Source organism: Meles meles, chromosome 13 (genome assembly GCF_922984935.1).
Source record: "Meles meles chromosome 13, mMelMel3.1 paternal haplotype, whole genome shotgun sequence".
NCBI classification, from domain to species: domain Eukaryota; kingdom Metazoa; phylum Chordata; class Mammalia; order Carnivora; family Mustelidae; genus Meles; species Meles meles.
In genome coordinates, this window is record NC_060078.1 from 59,297,526 (window position 1) to 59,311,008 (window position 13,483).

Here is a 13,483-nt window from a genome sequence, read left to right on the forward strand (position 1 = left end):
AAAGGAGTCAGGGGAATCTCCGGGACCAGAGAGCAAGCAGTCCAGGCAGACGCAGTGCCTGCTGACGGTTTTGGACACTGGAGAAAAAGTGCAGCATCTTGGAGACCAAAGAGGCCACACACATCTGAGAGGAGAGTAGGGAGGTGGCACACACCTTGTTCATTTGGCAAGCAGTTCAGATTTTATTCCAAGAGTAAAGACAAGCTTTAGACAGAATGATCGCACGAAGTGAGCTCTCCTTTCTTCTAAAAGCTCCTTTGCAGTCCAGTGACTCCAGATTATGTTAGTCACATTACTTGATGCTGTTAAGATTTATATTCAGTTCTGTGTTCAATTCTCACAAGTGTTGAGCTGTCTTTTAGATTTAAAATGGTACAATGTTCATCATCATTGTTTAAAAACTGTGACTTCTCTTTCTCCTCCTTTGGTTTTCTTTCAGGAAAAAAAAATAATTTTGTTGTTTCCCATCATTACATATTAAAAAGCAAATTTGTAGAGATGAAAAAAGACCTCAACAGAAATGTAATTTAAACATGAAAAAAGTTATTTTTTTCCATGGTATTAGGTTGATAACTTTTCAAAGTGCATTTGTCTGGTTTTCACAGTAACTTTTGTTTCCTAGTCAAGACTGCCATAAAATCAAGGTTGTCGGTGTCTTGTCTATTCTAACATTCTTGACAATAGAGTCCTCAAAAAAGCCATGTACGGGCGCCTGGGTGGCTCAGTGGGTTAAGCCGCTGCTTTCGGCTCATGATTCCAGGGTCCTGGGATCGAGTCCCGCATCGGGCTCTCTGCTCAGCAGCGAGCCTGCTTCCCTCTCTCTCTCTCTGCCTGCCTCTCTGTCTACTTGTGATCTCTCTCTGTCAAATAAATAAATAAAAAAAATCTTAAAAAAAAAAAAAGCCATGTACTCTTGGTACTTCGAGGCTGTGCTGAGCTCTTCATAATCGCTTAATTTTTCTCTCTTATTTTTCTTCCTGAGTTCTTCCTTCAGTCACCTCCCTGATATTCTGCCTTCCTGAATGGCTTTTCTTTATATTCTGATTTTCCAGGAGTGTGTCTACCCCTCAACTCCCTATACCCATTAAGATTAGATAGGAAACACCAACAGACTGTAGCTTTACTTCTTTCTCAAGTGAGTGGAGTTTGGAAGCAAGCCGTTTAAGACCACTGTGATCATCACATGGCCTAGGCCCCTTTTCGTTTGTTGCTCTAGCAATCTTACTTCACAGAAATGCATCTTATGTGTGGACAGATGTTCCAGCGCCACCATGATGTTCGCATTCCAGCCTCCAGGAAGGAACCCACCTTCTTCCTTGAAAAGGAAACTTCCCACCCTCACACACTGCTGGTGGAAACAGATAAATGGAATGTGGTGTACACATTTTCAGCAATAAAAGTAATTAAGTACTAGCACATGCTATAACATGGATGAACCTTGGAAACACTAGGCTGAATGAAAACCTACATCTTACATGATTCCATTTGTATGTGGTTATGGATTATATCTCAATAAAGCTGCCGAAAAAAAAATAAAAACAAAGGCAAACTTCCCAGTTTTACACATAGCTTCCACTTCCATCTCATAGGCTAGAAGGTAGTCACATGGTCATACCTATACGCAAGGGAAGCTGGTAAATGTAGTGTTTACTCCAGACAGCCATGAGCCCTGCTAAAAGTCAGAGGTTCTATTCCAATAAAAAGAGAGGATAGAGACTGCAGAACACTGATCATCTCTGACCCACCTTAGTCAGACCTTAGACCCTATCAGTCTACTCACAGAGAGTCACTGGATGCAGTTTCCAGGAACATGACACTTAATTTTAGGTAAATTGGTCTCTTTTCCAGAGTCTATGCAAGAATGTGTTGGCTTTGTGTGCTTACATATTTTAGATCAAAATTAATTTCATTTGGCAGTCATTCTTTATAGTTTTGTTTTATAACATTTTCCTTGTTTACTGAAAGGGAAAGGTGTTTTTACCTTTTTTCTCTTTTATTTTGCTTTCAATTGGTTTCAAAAGTTGGAAGTGAATTCAAAATGCCCCTTTCCTACATTTTTAACTCAGTTTTTCAAAATAAGTACTCTTGGGGCACCTGGGTGGCTCAGCGGGTTAAAGTCTCTGCCTTCGGCTCAGGTCATGATCTCAGGGTCCTGGGATCAAGCCCTGCGTCGGGCTCTCTGCTCAGCGGGGACCCTGCTTCCTCCTCTCTCTTTGCCTGCTTGTCTGCCTACTTGTGATCTCTGTCTGTCAAATAAATAAATAAAATCTTAAAAAAAAAAAGTACTCTTGAACACATTTTTTTCTAAATGCAGCCCTTCTGGGATTTTGTAGAAGCTAAAGTCCTCCTGGTGTTTCCTCTACTTTTTGAATCCAGCCCAGACCCCAGTGTTGGACTCTCAGTGCTCTCTAGAGAGCAGCTGTTCTCCAGATACCCTCCCCTCCCACCTCACCTCCCACCCCACACATATATTGTCTGCTCATCAGGTCTCATTTTTCAATAAAAGTTCTGTATAAATTGTAGAGTGCTGTGTATATATTAGCTGTATTTACTAATTTCTTGCTGCCTTGATTAGAATGCTTTCTTCCTTTTGCCTGTTCCTCCGGGGCCTCGAATGCAACCCCTTTGAATCTAAACACAGCTTCTCTTCTCCCTTAGCCGCTCTTCTTGGGAAATGGCACCACCTGTTGCCCAAGTCAAAAACATGGGAGCCCTTCTGAATGCTCCCTTCTCACCCACTCCCCAAATGTGCTCACTCACTAAGGCCTCTCCATTCTCTTTCTTGATGGTTCTCAGCACTGCCTTTGCTCTTCACCTCCGCTGCCACTGTCTCAGCTCTGTTCTCATTCATCCTGGACTGCATCTGCCTTCTTGCCTGGGATTCAAATCCCTCCGGCTGCACATGTCACACAGCAGCCAGAGTCATTTTTCTTCAGTGCAAACCACACCAAATCTTCTGCTCCCATCACTGTTCAGATCCTTTATTGGTTCTCTACTCTCCTCAGTTAAGTTTAAACCTCTTTGCCTGGCAGCAAGGCCCTCCAAAGCCTGGTGTTTACTGCCTGTGCCACAGCAGATCGCCTCTTTTCCCCAAATGACCTCTCCTTCCTGCTAGTAATACCAAGCAACCCACAATCTTTCAAAAGCCTCCATAGTATTGCCCCCAATCTTTAAAAATAATGATAAAATACACCAACAGAAAAGAGGTTGAGATCTGTTTTCCATCTGGAAGCTGACTCCTATTTGTGTTTTGAAACTAAGTTTAGGCATCATTTTCTCTAAACCTCTCCTTTCCTTTACCCCTGGTCTGATTTCAGTGTCCTTCCCTCGCGTTTCCATAAACTCTGTGCATACTTCTCTACAAACATAGCGTGATGCCATAATTGTTCGCTTATTTGTGTGTCCTCCCTTAAGTCCAGGGGTAATACCTCGTTCCTGGATTCCCAGTCCCACACCTATACTTGAATTGCATAACAGAATTAAGCAAATGTTGAAAAGCAATAACTAATAATGAACTCTCTCCTCTGCATTTACATTTTGTTGACTTTAGAACAGGGCAGGAAATGACTAAGTGGAATTCCAGAAACCCAGGCTCTTCCATATGCCCCCACTAACCCTACTTCCAATAGGGCAATCATTGGTTCAGTGACATGTTGACTCAGACTGCTCTCCAGCCAGTGGAAAGCAGGCATAGCATGGACTCTGAATCCGTTTTGTGTACCAGTATTGCCTAATTTGTCAATAGCCTGTACCTGTGTAATCCTCCTTGTTGGAGTAAAGTGATTCTTTCTGAGTTTGAAAAAAACTAATGTAATGTGTGTTTACTGATACAACATCGTATCAGGTATAAGGGTATCAGGCAGGTTAACTGAAAAAGAGGAGGCTGACTCTAAGTGACCTGGTTATCTGGGATGAAGGGTCTAACGTATGTCAGACTTTGAGCAGCCTGCTAATGGACCAGTAACAGACCATGGGTCCAAATGTAGTAGGGGGCAACTGTATTTTATTGATTTTAAGGTGCTCTTAGTTCATATTTTAGTGTCTTTGAAACTGAAATGTACTTAAATACAGAGAAATACAATATTATAGTAAGTATAAGAGAAATCCAGCATCACTATTATACCAGAGAAATATAGTAACAAATACTAATTGATTGAATAGTGCCTAAACCTGGAATTTCATACATACAGGAAACAGAGCGGGGAAAAAAAGCAATGAATGGCTCACAAAGAATATCTAAAAACTTAAACTTGCATTGGCTGTGGGAGAATTTTCAGAGACTTGAGTGTAAAAAACCATCACTTATTAGCTCTAATTATCAGAGAAAATATACACATTTCACTCATCCTCGACCTCCTAAACTTGGAAAGTAAGAGTTATTAATTTTACTTTTCAGATGAAGATCGAGAAAGTCTGGTCCTGCCCTAAGTCACATAGCTAGAATATGTCACAAATGATCAGATTAAAATCTGTTAGCTTTGTTCTATTCTATGTTCCCTCCTGAAGCAAGCACTAACCCTAAAGATAAAAATAATTGTTATCTAAGGTGGGAGGAAAATTTTTTCGGTTTGAGCAACTGGAACATCACTGAAGATCAAACCTATCCCTCCATATTAGAAACTAACAGACAGATAGGAAACAGGCTTGAGCAAGCTTCTTGAGTTTGGATTTTAAGAGCCCTGAGAATGGAAATTCATAAAGGTTATTTCATCCTATTTCATCCTAAACAACCATGAATATGAAGTTGAGTCCAGTCTAGTCCATGAAAAAATCAGAACTAGAACTGCCTACCTGAATATAATGTCGGTACCACTTATGTAAAGGTCTGGAGACTTAAACTCTGACATCACTGAGACCAAAGGTATTTTGCCCTAAATCTTTCCCATTGTGATTGCAAATTTGTAGAATTACCTGTTTACTTGACAGGACCTATGCCTGGTATCAAATCCTCCTCTTATATCAACATCAACCTCAGTCCAGCCAAAGTTCACCAACTCCTCTTGGAAATTCTAGATTGGACTGTTGACTCCCCCAAAGTGGCCCAATTCCTTCCAGTTCTGGTTGTGCCTAGGACTGGGGCTTTTCCTTTCTCCTTACTGGCCTGTTCCAATTCCATACTTCTTCTTTTTTTTTTTTTTTAAGATTTTATTTATTTATTTGACAGGGAGAGAGATCACAAGTAGGCAGAGAGGCAGGCAGAGAGAGAGGAGGAAGCAGATTCCCCACCAAGCAGAGAGCCCAATGCAGGACTTGATCCCAGGACCCCGAGATCATGACCCGAGCTGAAGGCAGAGGCTCAACTCACTGAGCCACCCAGGCGCCCCAATTCCATACTTCTGATATTCCAGCATGCCTTTTGGAATCTGAGTCTTGACACTGCATGCCCTGAGGCGGGGTTTAGAAGATTACCTATAAGCCATAAGTTACCTACTAACTAGTCGTCATGCTTCTATTTTATCAGGACAACCTGTGCAAATTATTTTGCATTGTATATATACGTTCTTTTTTTAATAAAAGAAATTTTATTAAGATATAATTCACATAGTATAAAATTCACCCATTTAAGTGTACAGTTCAGTGGTTTTTAGAAAATGAGTTGTACAGTCATCACTACAATCTGATTTTAGAATATTTACATCAGCCCCCTTCCCACCACCCAGAGAAAACAGTGTGCTCACTTGTTATCACTTTCCAGCCCTAAACAATCATGAATCCACTTTCTGTCTCTATAGATTTGCCTGTTATGGACATTTCATATAAATGGAATCATATAATACGTGATCTTTTGTGTCTGGCTTCTTTCATTTAGAATAATGTTTTTGAGGTTCATCCACATTGTAGCACGTATCTGTACTTCATTCCCTTTTAATGGTCAGATAATATTCCATTGTATGGCTCGTCCACACTTTGTTTATCCATTCACCAGTAGAGAAACATTTGGGTTGCTTCCACTTTTTGTTTACTATGAATAATGCTATTATGAATACTCTTGTACAAGTTCTTGTGTGGACGTGTTTTTTTTTTTGTCCTGGGTATACACCTTGGAGTGAAATTGTTGGTCATATGGTAATTCTACACTTAGCACTTTGAGGAACTGCCAAACTGTTTTCCAAACTGGCTGCCCCATTTTACATTCCTAGCAGAAATTTATGAAGATTCTAACTTCTCCCTATTTTTGTAAGTACCTGTTCTTACCTGTCTTTATTTTAGTCTTCCAAGTGGGGTGTGAAGTGGTATCTCATTGTGGCTTTCATTTCCATTTCTCTGGTAATTAACGATCTTGAGAAACCTTTCATTTGTTTATTGGCCATTTGTTTATCTTCTTTGGAGAAATGTCTATTCAAACCCTTGGCCCATTTTTAAATTGGGTTGTCTTTTTATTACCAAGTTACCAGAGTTCTTTATAAATTCTGGGTACAAGTCCCATACTGTATATGATTTGCAAATATCTTTTCCCATTCTGTGGATTGTCTCTTCACTTTTTTAATGTTGTCCTTTGAAGCATAAAAGTTTAAAATTTTGATAAAGTCCAATTTATCAGTTTTTTTGGTTGTTGTTACTTGTGCTTTTGGTGTCATTTCAAGAACCTACTATATAACTCAAGGTCATGAAGATTTATTCTTATGTTTTCTTCTAAGAGTTTTATAGTTTTAACTCTCACATTTAGGTCTATGAGCCACTTGGAGTTAATTTTTGTGTATGGTTTAAGGAAGAGGTCCAACTTCATTCTTTTGCATGTGAATATCTAGTTGCCCCAGCCCCATTAGTGGAAAAGACTATTCTTTTCCTATTGCCTTGATACCCTTGTTGAAAACCAATTGACCATAAGTGTGAAGTTTTATTTCTGGATCCTCAATCTATATGTCTATTTATACACCAGTGTCACACATTATTAATTACTATAGTTTTGTAGTTTGTAGTTTTTTTCTCACCTATAACTTTTTTAATAAAGAAAATTATAAAACATGGAAAAATCAGCTCAGAAAGTCCGTTTACTTCTTTAGTAGATCATTGTTTGACAAAGTAACATCAATTTTTAAATACTATTACATAAAGCAGGATGGGGAAGAGAAATTTTTCATTATAATTAGAAAAGTCACAGAAAAATTTGCCAAGAAAAACAAAAGCCATTTTGAAAATAAACACAGTCCATGCTAAACTAGTATAAAATGAATCCAGGAGCCTTCAAAAGGAAAAAACTTTCTCCCCAATATTTTCCCTCCTTTTTATGGCTTCTGAAGTGGGGAGACTCTCAACTTCAAAGGTTGCTGAGCTGTTTTGATTTGGCTCTTTTGGTATCTGTGTTTTCACCACTCTTGTCCTTCTTCCTTAACATCTACATTTTTTTCCCCCCTAAGTTTCCTTCTTGTCTTCTTTGGTTCTAGTTTTCTTTGCTCTTTCCTTATGATAGTCACATTTCTATGACCTCCTTTCCTTCATCCTCAGAATCTGAGAATCCCTCATCACAAGCTCTTTATCTGATACTCAAATAGAAATTCTCTTGCCTGATTCTTGTCCATCTTTATCTCCACTGTCTTCATGAATAGCATCTTCCAGAATAGCTTGCATCTGGATGCAAGGTGCATGAGGTAGCATGTATAAATTTTCAAATAAATGCTGTTTTATCTTTTCCATATATTCCAAGGTGTTCTGGCTCGTCATGTTTGAAGGACTAATATACAGTTTGCAGTCTGGCCCAAAATACTCAAAGTAATCATTATATGGCAATTCACTGGGAACCTCACAATTGAAGGCAACTGTAGTCTTATATGTCCAATAGTGAGCAACATTACAGATTGTCTATCCACCTCCCCCAAGCATCAGTATTGGCATATTGTAAGTTTTCACCACTTCTACACATCTGACATGACCTTTGACTGTCAGACTGAGGCAACCAAGTCTATCACCAAATAATGAGCCTGCACCACACTGTGACATCACAGCACTAGGTTGATATATCTCCATCACTTTTAGGATAATAGGTTTACATAACTTCCCTGACTCATCATCTATACCATCTCTCACTGGAAAGTTGGCAGCAGAATACAGACTATTCTGTACCAATATCCCTCATGTCTCCTCTTCCAGGTAAGTATTCCCTGTATTTATGGAATAATAGTCATTACACGATCTGTTGCATAAAAAGCTTCTTGAGCACCATCACCACGATGAATATCAGTAATAATACATAAGACTCTCTGATGATACTTCAATACTCAAGCATGGCAAGTACAATATCATTAACACAACAGAATCCTAATTCTTCTGATTTCTTAGTGTGATGGAATCCTCCAGCCCAGGTAACAGCCATGTTGGTTTGTTGTTGGTTTAACTTCACAGCCCCAAGCACCAGCTGAGGGCTGACAAAACTTAGTCCATTGAACTCTGGACAATTATCTTCAACACTAAATTTTTGCATGTGCTTACTATATTCAGACATGTTATCTGGTCTTATTGAATATAAACATTTGATGTATTCATCACTGTGGTATTTTGCTATTTCTTCACCAGTGGTTTTATGGGGACTGTGTATTTCCGTTTTTTTGTATAAGCCATAACTTAGCAGCAAGTTACAGAGCCATGAGGATTCTGAGGTTTCATGGGCTGATCCTGTCCATAATAATAATTTCCAGTATCACCATAATAGTAGTTGACTTTTTTCTTGCCACCTCCCTAACACTAGGCCATGGATTCCCAGACCACATCCAGCTCCCAGTTCTGGCTCTTCCTGCTCCTGCTGCTGGACCTCAACCCAATTTGCAGGTGGCAGTGCACAGAGAACAGCTGGCTGACGGTTGGAGAGAAAAGAGTGATGGGAAGGATCAAGAGCACCTAGTATATACAGTAAAATATTGACAGTGATTATCTTTATAGGGTATTTATTTGCTTTTTTTCATTTTCTACTTTTTATTTTAAACACCTATTATCATTGTAATTAGAAGCAAAACATATCAACCATTATTTTTGAAAATACAAATCAAATCAAATCAAATGATTAGATAACAAGGAAAAAAAATGTGTACTGACCAATCCTAAATTATTTTTATGAACTTATGGAAAACAGTAACTGGGAGCCAACCAGCTCCTGCACAGAGGCAAAGGTATATGGGGCTCTAAATTTCAGAGGGGAAGAAAGAAGATAAAATGGCCAAGGTCTTTTTGATGGTCCCTGGCTCTAGGAATCAGAAAATTAATAATGATTAATAGTTTACAAAAAAGAAAAGAACTTGTACATTTTGTTTTAGAAGTCTGTATTACAAAGGGGAGATTAACAAAAGTTGGCAAAAGCAAATTCCTTTGTCACCTGGTAATACATGATACTTGATTTGGATTGCCCTTCTTTGGTTTCTTTAAAAACCTGCTTTGTACTCAATTACCAAACAACAAAATAGTTCCTGGATGACCTATCTGATCTTACTGGTGTACATACTTAAATGGTTTCATCCAGATTTGGAGAGTTATAACAATTTGATTTGATCGACTTTGCTATCACCAGTAGATTACTGAGTTATGCCATAAATTCAGTGAAGCTAAAAACTGTCCAGAATTTGCATGTGTATGACTTGGGTGGATTTATTTGTATTTGCCATGGAAAAAAAGGCACAAAGTATTCTATTTACCTGAAGCTGCTATTTTTATTCAAAAAGTGTCCTGGATCAAACTTCTCTGGATTGGGAAACTCCTTGCCATTGAAAAAAAAAACCAAAAAACTAAAGACAGTAATGCAATACAGTAGTGCCCTGGAACCAAGAAATGGAGAGTGGAATATTACTCTATCACACTTATCCTTGGTTTAAAAAAAAAAAATACCACCACCACCACCTAACACTCTTAATTATAGTGGATTGAATAGGACTGAGCACTCTTAAATTAGCCTCATGAGTGGTTGTCTAGAGTTATAGCTGTTTTACACACACTCATACATTACATTTTACTGAATAATGAGATGGTTGTCAGTGGAAAGAACGATATTATGGTCAATGTGTAATAAGCAATTCTTGAAAAACTAGAGTTTGTAACCCATTTTGTCTAGACAACAAACTTCACTGGAATTGCTGCCTCAAATTCTGGATCCAGATATGAATGGAAGAAAATGAGATATGCTATTACTGACTCAAACCCCACTTCCCGCACTTGTAAAATGGGGTGGGGCAACCAAAACAACAGGCTTTCTTCTTTTTTCACAAAGAGTTTTGAGGATTAAATGACAAAATAGTAACAATAACCACAATTTATATTGGACCCTTCACATTTACCTGACACTGCACTTGGTTTTTTAGAAATCTCATTTAATCTTCACTTCAACCATGTGTAGTAGGCTCTCTTTGTTCATATGGTATAAACAAGGAAACTGACGATTAGAAAGAAGAAATAATTTGAGGTTAGACTTTTAGCAAGTGCCATGGTTAGAACTTGAACCAGGTTCTATCTGATTATAAAAGCATCCCTAATATTTAAGCGAAAGCTTCCTTTTTCCATATTTACTTTATTTTGCATTTCCCCTAAATATTATTTTACAATGATTTGAGTAATACATGCACATGGTATAAAATATAAGAAAATGTACAAAAGGGTGAAAAGTGAAAATGAATCCACTTCTTTTCCTATATTCTTTTGGTTTCCTTCTTTATGTAATCACTGTTACGCACTTATGATATATCCTTTGGGAGATAGCTTACAGATTAAAAAAAAAGACACATATATACATCCCCCACTATTTTCACTCAAAGAGCAGCATCCTAGGGTGTTCTGTCACTTGCTTAGTATTCTACTTTATTGAAATAAGGCAATTTTTTAAAAAGATTTTATTCATTTGACACAGAGAGAGAGATCACAAGTAGGCAGAAAGGCAGGCAGAGAGAGAGAAGGGGTAGCAGGCTCCCTGCTGAGCAGAGAGCCCAATGTGGGGCTTGATCCCAGGACTCTGGGATCATGACCTGAGCCAAAGGCAGAGGCTTTAACCCACTGAGCCACCCAGGCGCCCCAAATAAGGGAATTTTTAAAACTCTTTTAAAATGAACACTCAGAGATCTTCCTGTCTTTAAATATCACAAATATTGCTATGATGAATACTCTTATTTTGGGGGAGGTTCATGAAGGATAAATTCCCAGTAGTGAAATGCTTTTTAAATTTTGTTTTGAATTTTGAAGAATACTGCCACATTGCCTTCCACAGAGGTATTTTACAGTTTACAGATTAACACTGTCTGTATATATACTTGAGCCACCAAGAATAAATTTTCATTTATTTATGTGAGCTAGGGACATATATTATTTCCAACTCCCCCCAAGTTTTCTGAACTCTATTGAATAATCCATATTTTCCCTCTAGGTTACAAGGGAAAAGGCTCCTTTATCATGTACTAAGTTTCCATATAGAATTGTTTATTTTTTATACTTTAATTGACCTATTAAAGCTATAGTACTCAGCTTCAATAACTGATTTTAAGATTTTATTTGAGAGACAGAGTGAGCAGGGGGAGGAGCAGAGGGAGAGGGACAAGCAGACTCTGCACCGAGCATGAAGGTGGATGTGGGGCTTGGTCCCACGACTCTGAGATCACGACCTGAGCAGAAATCAGGAGTCGGACACTTAACCCACTGAACCACCCAGGTGCCCCAGTAACTGTGACTTCATATTTTAACATTAGGTAGGGCTATTGTGACTATTCTTTTAAAACTTTCCCTATCAAGTTTGGGATGTTAGTTTAGTTCAAAAAATACCTGGTTGATATTTTTACTGAAATTTCATAAATGTGTAGATTGATTTTGGGATAACTGCTCTCTCTTCCTTCCCACAGAGTAAGTTAATTTATTAAAAATCTTACATCCTCTCTTTAACAGTTTAAAGTTTTTTCTATAGATCTTGAAATTTCTTGCTTACTCCCAAGTATTTTATCCTGGCTTTTAATTAATAAAAACTGGACTTCATTATATTTTTAAAGTTTTATTTTATATAGGGTAGCTATTGTTTTAAAATAATAAATTTGTGGGGCACCTGGGTGGCTCAGTTGTTTTAAGCATCTGACTCTTGATTTCGGCTCACGTCATGATCTCAGGGTTGTGAGATCGAGCCCCATGTTGGTTGGGCTCCTTGCTCAGCTTGGAGTCTACTTGAGATTCTCTCTTTCTCCTTCGGCCCCTCCCGCTCATCCTGTCTCTAAAATAAATAAATAAAATCTTTAGTAAATTTGTACCTAACCACTGAATTTGATTTTTGCAATCATGTTTAGAAAATTTTCTTGTACTTTACAGGTACAATTGTATCGTCTACAAATATGCCTCCTTTAAGATTTTATTTCATTATTCCCTTTTTCTAATTCTACTAATGGTAGATAGACTTGTTTTATTCCTGATATGATGATGATCCTTTTAGTCTTTCATCAATTAGCCTGATTTGAGAAATGTTTTCTCTGGCTAGGGAGGTATTCATCCATTCCCATTTTATTAAGGGTTTAAAAAATTAAAAAATGGATGTTAATTATCAACGCCATTTTCTATACAAACAAGACATCATGTGACTGCTCCTAAATTCTATTAACATGATGAACTTTTTTATTTGTATTTTTTAGAGAGAGAGGGAGAGAGAGCTCGAGCATGTGTGAGCAAGGGCAGGGAGTGGCAGTGGGAGAGGGAGAACAAGGATCTTAAGCAGGCTCCATGCCCAGCACAGAGCCCAACAGTGGGCTCTATCTCACAACCCTGAGATCATGACCAGAACCGAAATGAAGACTCAAACACTTAACTGACTGAGCCACCCAGGCTCCCCTACATGGTTAATTTTACTAGATTTCCTAGTGTTAGACCATTCCTGTGTTACTGATTATCTTCGTTTGGTGGTAGTGTAGTATTTTTAATGTGACGCTAGACTGTTAGTAGACTTTTGCACTGATATTTTTAAGATAGGTAGCTATTTCTGTTTTGTAGTATTTTGGTCAGGCTTGGCACCTTTTCCTCCCCTTTTATTCTTTAGAACTGTTTAAATGTAAAACCCCATCCCTTAATCACTACAAAAAACTGACTACATCTTCAGTGCGCATATAGATGTTTTGGCAAACGAAAAGTGCTCTACGAATATTAACTGTTAGAAGCTCCAATATCCCAAATGTTGTGCTATGTGATGTCCTCGAAGAGAATTTGGGTTAAAGAAGGTTGATGCTTGGACTGATTACCTTAGAGCTACAATCACATTTTCTATCTCTTCTTCCTTTTTAAAATCCATCTTGAAAAAGATGTCATGAGATCCTCATTACTGGAAATCACTCTCCCCTTTATACATCCTCTATGAGAGTGGGACGGGGCCTTGGAAACCTGGATCAGCCTCCCCCACTTTAGGAAGACAAAAATGCACCCCAACAATCACCATGCAGAAATCATTATATAAACTGCATAAAAATATGTTGCTGAACCCACTGAAGAGCCCCGTGAAGATGTAAACAAGTTCAGAGATGTTAGGTAACTTCCTATGGTTACAAATTAAGTC

The 13,483-nt window shown here is 38.2% G+C and overlaps 1 pseudogene; it reads right to left on the minus strand.

The window, feature by feature from the left end:
* Window positions 1-7,258: 7,258 nt before the first annotated feature.
* LOC123955070 lies at window positions 7,259-8,688 on the minus strand (annotated as a pseudogene).
* Window positions 8,689-13,483: the final 4,795 nt, after the last annotated feature.